This window comes from Acromyrmex echinatior, chromosome 16 (assembly GCF_024713525.1).
Source record: "Acromyrmex echinatior isolate Ae372 chromosome 16, ASM2471352v2, whole genome shotgun sequence".
NCBI lineage: Eukaryota > Metazoa > Arthropoda > Insecta > Hymenoptera > Formicidae > Acromyrmex > Acromyrmex echinatior.
The window spans coordinates 4,093,637-4,107,143 of NC_141867.1; the positions used below are offsets into that span (position 1 = coordinate 4,093,637).

Genomic DNA, 13,507 nt, shown 5'->3' on the forward strand with positions numbered 1-13,507 from the left:
TTGTGACGCTAGGAAATTAATTCTTCCGGTGCACAAGCAATAGAAGGCAGTTTTGTAAGATTGGTTAAAGTTGAAATTCGCGATGATGGTCGTGTATTACGAATAAATATAATTACCTAATCTTTCTCCCTCTTGCGTAACGCTGGTGCAGTCAAAATAAGAGAAAAACAACAATAAAATTTTCTAAAACTCAGGCTTAATACGACCATTTATTACGACCATACGAACATTTTCTCTCTTCAACGTAAAACGAATTATACTAAAAATTCTGAAATTAATCTGCTGTATTCGAGCCGCTGGCTTGCAAAAACGTTACCTCAAAACTATTTTCCGTTAACCTCTCAATAATCAAACTCTAATTACTTTTCAAAAACGAGAACATGTCACAATTTTCCACAAAAATTTAAAAAGTTTCTTTTTCTTTTTGCATGAAAAATATAAAAATTTGTTTTCTTCTTTTTTTTTCAATTTCCAAGTGTTAACGTTGTATATCATTATAATTTGATCATTAATTATATTTTCGGTGTAGCAAGTTTCGCGCTAAATACCACCGCAAATTGATTAAAGTCAGATTAAGCTTACTATTTACTTTTAGTAGTTTTATTCGTTAAAACTTTTTCGACGTGCACTTCTATAATTAGCAAACTCTGCCAACTTGATAGATTAAATCTTTGTGCAATCAAGTTTTTACGAAGGGAAACACAAAATTCGTAGATATTATTACTACGTAGATATTACTATAATTTAATTGTTGTATTATTTTTTTACGAATACTGTGCTCTTTGTGCAGCTTGTACTTTTATATTAACTTTACACGTCAACGTGCTTTGCAGAAAAAAGTTCTAGAATCGCTTCAACATCAGTCGAAAATGTTCGACTTTAAGATTTCAGTTGACTTTACACTCGATAAAGTGAAGGTCTTTAAACGGACATTACTTGCTCCTGTTGAAAGACGCAAGTTTCATTTGCGCCCAATTCTTTGAAAGCACTCTCGACTGGAGCGCAGTATCGTTTCGAGAATACTACGATTGAAGATACACATTTCTGCTACAGCAGTTCAACTCAGCAGCTGTAAACTTCTTCTTTGTAGTCAGTGTACAGCCAATTTCACACGTCGTTAACATTAATTGCTTAACAATATCGCGCGTTTACGAAGTTAATATTTGTTGAAAATTTATGCAGTGTTTGCCTGTTAATTATCACATTAATTCTAGTAGCGAATTCTTTGCTCAATTTGAAATCAGCTTAATAAAAGATCGATTAAAATCGAAGTTTCTTTAATTTTTATAATTAACAAGATGTCCCAAACTTTGCATGATACCCATGCAATTTGCTATGAAATAGCAAATTCCTAAGACATTTTGAAATGAAAATCCTAATACCAAAATATCGAGGCTATAGTAGTTTTTAAATGAGAAAAAGTTTGGATTTTAGTCAATTGAACTGTCCAAAATTTGCGCGCTTAGGCATGGCACATTGCACAATAGTGAAGATTCAATTCAAGTTTTCAAGCATTAATTCTATTAACTAACTTTAAACCTTTCTTATTTTAGAACTATTGTAGTCTCGATATTTTGGTATCAGAATTTTTGTCTTGAAATTATCCATAGAAATCTGCTATTTACGGGTGTCGCACGAAATTTAGGACACCATTTAAGATATGTCAAATCAAATTTCAGATTAAATATCCCTTAACTTCTATTATATATTAACTCTCCGATTACTATCTGGGTCTGTTTTCACAAGCGAAATTTCATTCTCAAAATAAAGAATGGCATGGATCGATTCTCTTATTGCCAAGACGTATGTTTTTAAATAAATTTCCAACATTTCTTTCCTTATTTTTGTTCAAATTTCAATTTTTATTAAATAAAGATTTTAATATTTGAGTTAAAAGGTACAGATTGTAGACGAAGAGGGTAAAAATATTATTGCATGGACGGGAGGTTACTTAGAGATTATAATTTTATTCGCAATATACTAATTTAACTGTCAGTTACAGTCAAATTTCAAATTAAAAATCTTTTAAAATATACTTCAAATTAATAAGAAATCATAATTTACAGTGTATTGATTTAATTACCAGCTACAGGTTTCTGGAGCCTTATTTTTCTTATAAGATCAATTTTGCAAGATTTATAGAACAATATATCATTAGTTGGCAGTTATTTGGAAGGATTTTATATATGTTGTAAATTCAAGTTACTTTACATTTTATACTAACAAAAAAATCATATGCGCTGTTGTAGTGGCCTAACCGCAGGGCCTTTGCGGTCGCACCTCTTTGCAAGCTGATACAAACGTAATTTCACGCACTGCTAACATTTATAGTAGAACGTAACAGTCTCGTTAACGGTGGGATAATTTGGAGTCGTGCGAGCGCACGTGATATCAAAAGCAATGGTTTTGCCGTTTCGCTGTATAGCTTCGGCCCACCGTTTGCTCTCATCCGTGAATCTCATTAGCCTGGTGCGTTTCTACACGAGTTTTTATGGTTCTGACCGATCGAATCGGAATGCGAGACGACGGAGATACGCGAATTCATGTGCATCCGTCAGTATTTCACAGTTAGGTAATTACATTTACATTAAATGCGTAATAATATTAATTGCCATCTTCCAATTAGCTGCATTATAATCGCACATCGAAACAGAATTTCTTGCGTGTTTAAGCGGGAGAAAAGCGTGTAAAAGCGCCGCATGTAACGGAAATGAATTTATCATTTTGACTGTATAGTTGCAGATTGAATGAATCCGAGTAGAAATTTGAATTTGAATCTGCTTATTCTCTCGCGATTCTTCGCCAACAGCTCGTGCTTTACGCGAAATTAATAATAATATTGTTATCGATTTAATAAAATTGCATGTTACATTGCCGTTTTCCATCGGTAAAATTATATTTGCTTAAATATCAAAATCGTATTGTAATATTAAGGAGAAACAGCAAGTTCAAATGAAGCTATATGATGTTAATTATTTTACAAATTTTATACAACGCAAACATTTCCTTCCTGTATAATATATGTATATATTTAAGCCTGTCTGCAATCTAATTAATCAACACCGAAGTTGAAACAAAGTTGAATCGTGAAACTCACTGCGAAACATTCCCGGCGATCCTACTTTCATGACCGATCGCCACGAAAGTTTCGACAGCGATACGACTTTCGCACCAGGTAGCCAGGAACTCATCACATTTACATTACTTCGCAATATCGATTGATATCGTGTCGAAACTCCTAAACAGCAAACCAGCTGTTTAGGATTACTCGTCCGCACCAATTAAACCGTTTTGCATGAATTGCGGCGCTGGTAAATACCAGGATAAAGCACGGAAAATGATAAATCTTGCGATTGCGAAATTGTTGATACAACAAACAAAACTAATTATTTATTTAAAACAAAAATTGCATTGTATGTACACGGTTTTACTTAAATATTGTAAAATGGAGTAATTTTAGTTCAAAAATTTTAACTATTAAATTTTAACTATTAATTTACCCTTAAGTCAGAGAGAAAGAAAACTATTGGACATCAAAGAAGAAATATTTTTAAATATCTTATGTCCTGATTTTGATGCTGTGAGGCATATTTTAGGCCAAAGTTATCTTAATTTTGGACCAAAAGTTCAAAGATATCCTATATTACAGTATTTAAAAATGTAACTAGATACGAATTCGAAAATAATTTTAGATAATTGAAATAATTATGTAAGACACTTAAGGGTTGATGATAATTCTACAAAAAATCTTAATATTCATAACAACCTTAATATTCATTAACAACTTAATATTCATTGCAATTTAAAAGTCTTACATAATTATTTTGACGATCTAAAGTTATTTTTAGATCTGTATCTAATTTATTTTTTAATATTTCAGCAGAACAAAAAATTAAAGATTTATAAGATTACGTTTGACCGATTTATAAGATTAACGTGACTGAAAATTGCGCCCGAATAGAATTATTTGTGTGACGCCAAAGCATTATCGATTATTTGCTTCAATCTTTATTTTCCAATTATTTGCAACTCGAAGATAAATTAAAGTATTTTCTAATCACCTTATTTCTTACATAATTCGTATTACAAACAAGTATTTCTTCTTTTGTTGTGGTTTTGCTCGTAAATTTTTTGTTATAGCTACTTTATGATTAGCACGCTTGCTTGAAACTGAATTAAAATGTTAATTTCTCTTCCTCAAACAGAGAGTGTACCTTTTTTACGACTTTCTGAACATGACAGTCTGCTTGGCAAAAACACCAGACTTGAACTATCTTGAATGCTATCCTGTGTAGACAATTGTGCGGATGCCGTCGTTTTTACCGTAGAAGAAACAATGCGACACAAGAGACGAAGGAAATGAAGTATTCACGCCTTATTCTTAGCGGATAAAATGATTGGTATTTATTGATGATCTACGATAATCGCCAAAACAAAGTGCCGGTGATATTTTAATTCTCGGATCGTTAAACGGCTCACTAAGCCAGAAAATTACTTTCTTTGAGATAATGCGCTAGCTTTCCGAAAGGAACGTAAAAGTTCTCGTCTCAGTGACAATGCTATGCGGTTGTTGGATCTGTGTAGCAACGGTAACAACGAAGACGACGACGATGGCGAAGACGACGACGAGGACGACGACGACCATCGTCAGTAGCTATTGTCGCGATTCTTCTTTTAATTAAACACACTGTCTATCACCTCGGATGCTGTGGAAACGGATTATCCATTAAAACAACGTCCCTTGCTCCTTATCTCCTTGTTGCAAGTTCTGCGGAAGAGGAACACTTGCACAATGTGAAGTAACGGTACTGGGATACAGGAGAGCCGGACGTCTCGCCAATTGACGTATTTCGTTCGCAATTACTCCTCTTCGCGCATCATAACTTTTCCTACGTATAACGTGAATAGTGATGTTAAATAATACGGTTAAAGATTATTTTCGTCTTTTAAAATGAAGATGAATATTGTCGAATTCTTGTATTTGTTTGCATATAACAAACATACAACGTGTCAATATGAAACGCATTTATTTAAATATCGCCGTTCCGGCGGTAATTTCGATAATAATGATTCATTGTTTCTTGTTTCCTTATTGTGATAAATATTGGAGGTTAATATTGATTCTTGTTTAAATTTGGGGAGCGTATTTGAATAAAGTAATAAATAAAGTGGAATGAAGGTAAAAAGTTGTAACGGAAAGAGCACTATTCTCCGTTCTGTTTCACATAAGCGACAGTTATCTGCGAGGATTGAAGTTCACGAGTAAAATGAATTACATTATTTTAATTGGTTTTGTACAGTTTCCGCAATTCGCACCTTCGTATTACTGGAGCGCGAGATGGGATTTTCACGATTAAATAAACGGTCGCGACGCAGGAGCAATTATGTCGAGACGCAAGCCACGCGATGTAACCCCGTGAAATAATTCTTTACTTCAAGCTTGTGGAAAAAGTGAACGACTGCTTTTTTTTTTAGTGGCCATTTTAATAGCCTGCTAAATTATCTTTCTTTATAAAAAAAATGAACATCGCATGGTATAGCCACAGAATGTAGATACTTGCAGAAGATAAGTTGACGTAAATATGAAATTGTTTACGTAAAAAAATTACAATAAAGAATATTAAGAATGAAAATTATTCAAAGAAAAAACATTTTACGCTTCGAAACCCGCAAGCATATTTTTTTGCTCCCATACGCGAGCATCTGTTCTCTTCGTTGAAAACTTAAAAAAAATAAATTAAAATATCGTGATAAAGGAAAACATTTAATTTATCTTATAAAAATAATAAAATATAAATTACTGAAAAATATAATTGAATAAATAACTGAAATAATACATTTTACTGTATTTATAACATTTCGACTGCTTATTCAGTATTTTCAGTAACTTTTGCATCAAGTATTTTAGGTATTTTAAAGTATTTTTAGATTTATTTATTTAAAAATTTTATAATGCTTCGTTACAAATAAATCTACACATCGCGCAACGTTTCTGGTTCTGTTTTCGTCACCCGGTTTGTATATGTATGGCTGTAATCAGATCTCTGCTTCCGCCAACGGAAATTACCGCTTGCGGCATCATCCGGAAATTCGTGAACGAACCTGTCTAATAGTAATAAGCGGTACAGCTGCTTGCTGATCCCGTCAGCGGATCGCTTTGCCGGAAATTTTGGTACATTAACCCAACCTTTTGCAAAAATCTTAAGAAACGCATTTGATAAATTCTCAGTGCTCTTCTGCTTCCCGTTCTTTTCAATCTTTTTTACTATGAAAAATGTGCACGATGCTTATAGAGCAATAAAAGCTTAGCCTATAATTATTCGTATCTTATAATTTAATTACATGAATTAAATTGAAATTAATAATTTGCCACACGACACTTCGAATGCTTCTGTGCATCTAATTACTCATTTTTAGCCACAGAGATCAAGCTAGCTATTAATTCACTTAGTCTCCTTATTTATTAGTTAATGCACGAATATTTAACTAAAAGCGAATATTTAAGCGTTCTTCCTACAATTCTTCTAGAAAATCCATCTGTTGGACATTGAAGCATTTATGAGGCTCGATGTGCTATCTAAATCGTGAAACGTCTAATTAATCTCCAGCTTTCGCCATCTCAGGCACATACTGATGTTTTTGCACGTTTCGTCGAGTATCAACGATAATCTGTAGCTGCATAAATTTCTAGTTGCCGCAGTGGCGCGGCGTTCCAGGACGAATTCAAGTGGATCCAGAACTGTGATAATCGACCGACGCATAAATCCTTCAGGACGGGCAAAATCGGAACGGCAAGCAGGAGAACGTCGCGTGAAAATATTTGCCACGCCAACGCTTACAGCCCTTTAGAGTGCTTTCATCATGGCGTCTCGGGAATATCTTGTTATTATCCAATGATTCGTGGAGGAGGTGAATCACGTGTTTAATGGAATATTTATTAAATGTACGCGCATTTTAAAAACTTTAGAATGGAAAAGATAATTTATAATACCTTCATTTTATATTTCATGGATATAAAAGCCATATAAAACAATATTCTACATACATTATAATCTCCTCTCCGTTACACAACGCATCGTCTCTCCACTTTTTTACATATAACAGCTTCGTAAAAAATTGCATAGTAGCTTCAAATTAATTTTAGCTGAACTGGGTCTCAGCAGCATTTTAATTTGTCTTTCGAGAGATACTTAACGAGAAATATTAAAAAGCTGGTGCGAATTAGCGCGACGTGAAAAAGAGAATCCTCAAACAAATTTTTGCTTAAAAAATTTTTATTCTACATTGAACAGAAAGACTGTACAGATGAAAAGAAATGTGGTTTAAAAGGTCATTCCCTTCTCTACATAAAATTTATTTTTTTTTTTTTAATGAGAAGCAGAAATTTTTTCATTGCACAATTTATCTAATTACAAAAAAATGCTGTATACCAATTATTCTTATGTCATGTTGTTTAAACAATACATTATGCAGAGTTTTCTTCGGAAAACTATATTGCTTTTTATCAGTAAACTTATAGGCTTTATTATCCCGAAGTTTTTCCAAATTACAAAAACAAGGAAGAACGATGTTGGAAGAGGAGATACAAAAACACAGAGCTCGAAGGATTTAGGACTGATCGATGACAATCTGATAAAACATAAATTTCAACGACCAACGATGGTATTCGTAATGACAAAGAGAAATAGTGCGGTAAGGTATTCGGAACAGGACAAGTCAAGATTTGTATGCGCATCTTGCTGTATCGTTGGCGACAACTTTTATTTCCCGGATGAATAAGAAGGTAATTTTTCGAAGAGCGTGACAAAGAAGATAAAAGATGAGAGACGATGATAAAGCGGAATAACAAAGGATAAAGTACGATGTTCGTGATAATCGATTACTTAAAATTGTATGAACGTGTCACAGTCATGTACGCACTTGAAAACTGATTGTATGCGTAATACGCCTCGGTAATTGAGTTTACCTACGCTGCGCTTTTCCAGAGCACTTGACGCTGCATGCACAGTGAATCTCGCGTAATTTTGCGACGGACGGACGGACGGATTGGTCTCATTGAATTATCTTTATTAATTTAACCGTTTTTGCACTACTTTAATACAAGTGCCTTAACAAAATTTCCAATTAAGTGTGGACGATTTTATTCTTTTAATTTATGAATTATGTCGCGAATGATCTCCAACATGATCGAAACGCGAGAATAGGGCTAGAATAGGGATAGAATCAGGCTTGAACGAAAAATAAATATTTTCTATGTTATGTTTTAATTGCAAAATAGTTTTATTGAAACATTCCATTAGTTAATGAAATTTAAAAATTTATTTAATCAAAACTTTTAGTTCAAAGTATGGATATAGAAATTATTTTTTTAAAAATTCTAATTAAAAAATTAAGTAGCATATGTATAATTATGCATACATTACTTTGTTCTGTTGTATATATGTAAATCCACAATAATCATTATGATAATAATTAAACAGACTTAACCTAGATAATTAACAAATAAGCATTAAATCAAAATTCATGATTTTGATTGCATAATAATTATTTTCTAATATGGAAAAATTTATAATATAAGTATTTTAAGGATATAAAGAGTTTATTATAAAACAATAGCACAATTACAAGAAAATGATGTCTTGTAAGAAAAGCATAATCTCTCAGTAGTAGGACAAACAACAGATGAAGATTGAAGATCTAGATAACAATGAGAGTTCAAGAAGAATTCAGTATGTCATCAACTAAGTTCGTTTTCAGATGCAAAAAAAATTCTTTTTAGAGAGAATTCAAAAAGAATTCAGAATTGATGACATACGACTAAATTCTTTTTTAACTGTCTGTGCTATCTGGAAAGAGAATTCGATTAATCGTCTTTCTATTCAAATCTTTCTTGCTGTTTCTTTAATTATGAAGCAAATACTTAATTTATGTTTAAAATTAAGAGGAAATATAATAACATGATGTATAAGAAAAACATTATGATGTTTTGTGTTCGAAAATCATTACGAAATTAATGATATCGCAATGAAGATGAAAACGAAGAAAAAGCGGAGCGATAAATTGCTGGATCCAAAATCAAGTGTTGTAATTAAATTCGACAAACCTTGTTAACAGTACGAAACCTGCCGACCCATTCCCATTTCGTAGAAAGATGGCGTTGAACAGTGAAGAGTACGCGTCGAGACGGAAACAGCGAAAATATAGCATTCTGTACATTTCCCGGCGAAACATTCCTCAGCGAAGCGATTTAATTGAAAATCTCGCCGACTGTCGCGATTCTGACGGCAAAACTATCTCGACACTTTTATTATGAACACGCTTGTGATCGAGATTTAATATATCGCAATGTCGAGCATATTGTATATTGTTTCTTTGAAGTAGGACAATAGCCATTCATGAAGCATAGGAATTAATATAAAATATGAAAATAACTAACGAAAATAAAAAAATATATATTTATTTTTTTTTATAAATTAATTTTTTTATATGCGTGTACCATTTTTTGTTTAAAAAAAAATGCAATATTATATTGACAAATTCGAAAAGAGAAAAAAAAATGAATCTGTTTTGTTATTCTATTATGACTTTTTCTATAATTTTTTTTTATGATTTAAATATACTTCGTTCCGCAGTATGTGCACAGCTGTTGTGTACAATATCTGTGCTCATATAACATTTCAGTTTTCGTATATTAAAGAAGAAGGGTTTACCTAACTAATTTTCCCTTAAGTCTACTTGATATACAATTCACAAAATGAAAGAGAGAGGGAGGGGGGGAAAGAATTCGGGCTAGAATTCTATTTATAATTTTTTACATATGTAAAACATGCAAAACACGAAGTCATACCTACATACATTATTGAATGCAATATTAAAAAAGTATATAAAATTATATAAATAATATGTGCAAAAATTGTATAATTTATAGTAGAACCCATTCACAAATCGATTTAAAGTCTGTTGATTTTTAGGACCGTTTGATATTACTAGATTTTCTATTAATCTTTGAAAGAAGATCGATATTTTATCGATGCAGCGTTGATAAAATGTCAATTTCCTTCGAAGATCAATAGAAAATATAATATCGATATTAAATTAAATAATCTAAATTTGGGCAAATAGATTTTGAGAAATTATGGTTAGCAGTTAAGAAGAAAATGCTGTTTCGAGAAAAACGCGATTAAAGTTTTACTGGTTACGTAGAGATAATACTGGAATAATATTATTTACAATCAATCTGCTATTCCAAGATTATAAAAAGCACTTTCCTTTTTCTCATATATATCTTGCAGAGTCGCTCTTTCTGAGCTGCGCTGAGCTCGTTGGTCTTTTCCGAAATATACAATGCTTTACTATCTACTCCTGAGCGCAGGGCAGAGCGCGTTCCTTACAAAGGTACCTACATTCCAGACATATCTTTGTAACCTTTGCGAATCCGCAAAAATCCTTTTACGTACTTATTCTACCCAAATACTTGCGAAAAATACAATTTAAAAAAATCGATTTTTTTTTACCCTCTAGACCAGAATTTCTCTTTGAAGTCTAATATTATAGAATGTTGTGAGATTTGTCTTCCAAATCTCGTTACGAATTATAGATCCCCTAAGATTAAAGCTCACTTGATACAAATTGATCTCCATTCGGATATCATCTCAATTTCTTCATTTTAAAAGTAGGACATTTTAATTCTTGTTGTTTTTTTTTTACCATGTTTTCGCGTTTCCCTACCACTTTTAATTATACTAAATTGATTAATTTAATCCAGCTTTGCAAGCTTCGAAATGGCAAGAGAGGTTTTATCAGCAGTGATTATGCCCAACCATATTAATAATTACTACATATACACTGCCGTCTAGTAAATATAATTTAATATTACCATACATGTTTACTCTCGCACAGTATTGCACGTGCAATGCTTGCATTTTCGATACGGTTCAAATGTTAGAAATTCAAATGTGCTCAAATAAAGCTTAAATACGTACTGTCCTTTCCGTCGTCCTTACACGCTCAATTCGCATTTGAATGCCTTCTTGCACTTTTAATTCTTTCCATCTACCTTCGCTGATGTTACCATAGTGAACTACGAGAGGAATATTATATAATCGCGCGCCACATACGGTATGAAACACGTCACGAATTCCATGGCAAACGTGTGATATAGGTATCCCGGTATGTGGTTTATCGAAACCGCGATTCGTAGAGCAGCGAATAGACATGCGACCTGCATTTAGCACGATTCAAGTGCGTGATTGCGCTCGATACAGTTTCGATATTTGAAATCGTCGGCGTTTTGCTTTCGACACCGAGTTTAAATATCATCGTCGAAACTTTTTTAGGAAGGACAAATTATTCATATCACCAAGAGTATATATCGAAAAAAACTGTATGTTAAAATTAAGAATTTCTTGCGGATAATATAGACATGTCCAAAATTATTAGGCAGCCGTTTCTCTAAAAAATAATTGTGAATTACTTTTTTCTTTCAATAAATGATTTCTTGAAATTAGTTAAAATCCATGCATGTGTATTTTTTTGGAAATAATTGCGTAATTGGGTTCGTAAATATCCGGGTTAAATGTTAGTATAACATGGTTATAAAGAATAGAATCAATATCATAGATTGTCTTCTTTTTCTCTTTCTCTTTTTCCATAAAATTTTGACATCAACCAGATACAACATTTATGAGTTCAAAAAAGATCCAAAATTGAAAATGTATTTTAAAACAAGATTTATAGAATTTTTGAAAAATACACGTAACAAAATTCACTTATTGCAAAAAACTGCAGACTTTATCAAAAAGACTTGTAAAAATGATAAAACTGAAATAAAATTAAAAATTGATAATTTATTAATAAATGAAGCTGTTAAACTTTGTTGAATTTATTTTAATTTAACGTACTAATAACTGAGAAATTTATAAAGGTGCTTAATAATTTTGGACATATCAGTAATTTTATAATATTAATTATGTCGATTTATTAAGCTTTGAAAATAATCTCATAAGATTATTATATTTACATATTAATTAATGTTCGATTAATCTTATAAAAAAAGAAATAAAATCCACTGTATATGTATAAAATCAATATTGAACTGCGTAAAAATACTAAAAAAAGAACGTAAGATTGCGTATCAATATTAAAAGGGAAAAGAACTGAAATAATATATAGTAGACAATCGCGAGTGATGTCACTAAACAATCAGAATTTGGTAATTTAAATAATCAATTGTATTGTATAGAAAGTTATTATAATTATATATAAAAAAGATTTTAAATTTTAAGAATGTTTTGACTTATTTTGCGAGCACAAATAATTGATCTTGTGATGAAGCGATTAATCTTGTGATGAAATATACCAAAACAATACCGCTTTACAATAATACTTAATGTTATAACGTATCAGAAATATGATATGTTGAATTCAATTAGTTTGAAACAGAAAATACTTTCGAAGCATTTATAAGTACTGAATTCACACAACATAAAAGTGCAAAAAACGAAATTTATGACTTTAGCAAGCATAGCACCAAATACGTCATGCTATTTTATTTTTAATACAGTGCATTAATAAAGAATAAAATGGATAAACGTTCAATATATTTTTCGGTCTCACAGCATATATTGAATTTACAACGATATATTTGTTGCATTGTTCATGAAAGAATCAGCAAAAATTCTATTATTCTGGTTTGTTCTAATATATAAGATGAAATATTGTATTTCAAACGTAATGGGAATATCTAAAAAAATATGAAAGATACAGAAAAACATTTTATATAAAAATTATGGTTCTATTTTTTAGATCTCATTTTCCCTTGAATAAAATTTGTTCACGTATTCATTATTTCATTTTTTGTCTCAAAATGTGATGTTTTAGAGCTGCTGTAATGGTTTTCTCGTCCTGTAGCAATTACTTGTAATTATTAATTGTAATTCTTATTATTCAGAAATTTTAGTCAAATAAATCAAATGAACAAAAACTAAATTTAAAAATCGCATTATATTCTTAAGGATGCATTTTACACGTATTTATTTATGAAAACAGCTCTTTCTAACTATAAATAAAAAATTATTTCAATAAAAAATAGACAAGTTTTTGAAAAATAATCAAGATAAAATGAAAAAATTTTCATTTAAACTATAAAATTATATTGTTAAATATATTGTATATATATATATATATATATATATTATATATATATATATATATATGTATATTTTTTTTGAACTGTTTTATAACATATATTTTTATAATAAATATAGATTTTCAATTTTAGTCGTTTTTTGCAGGGACTGTACACCTGATACATCTTTAATTACGAATTTTGTTAGAAAAATTCGAATAAATTTTACTAACTGAAAAAATTGTAATGTAGATCCGAAAATGACTATGATATCTTTTTTCTCAAAGTGCTCTCGCATTCTTTACACGGTCAAATTCACATTCGTGCAACTTCCACACCGAGTAAATGCGCGCACATAACCATGCACGATGTAAATGCAAC

General features: G+C 31.2%; 1 protein-coding gene across 6 annotated transcripts in view; it reads left to right on the forward strand.

Annotated features, from left to right (window-relative positions):
• Dop2R (dopamine D2-like receptor) overlaps positions 1–13,507 on the forward strand; it is a 272,365-nt gene that overhangs the window by 166,631 nt on the left and 92,227 nt on the right. The gene's annotated exons all lie outside the window — the stretch shown is intronic.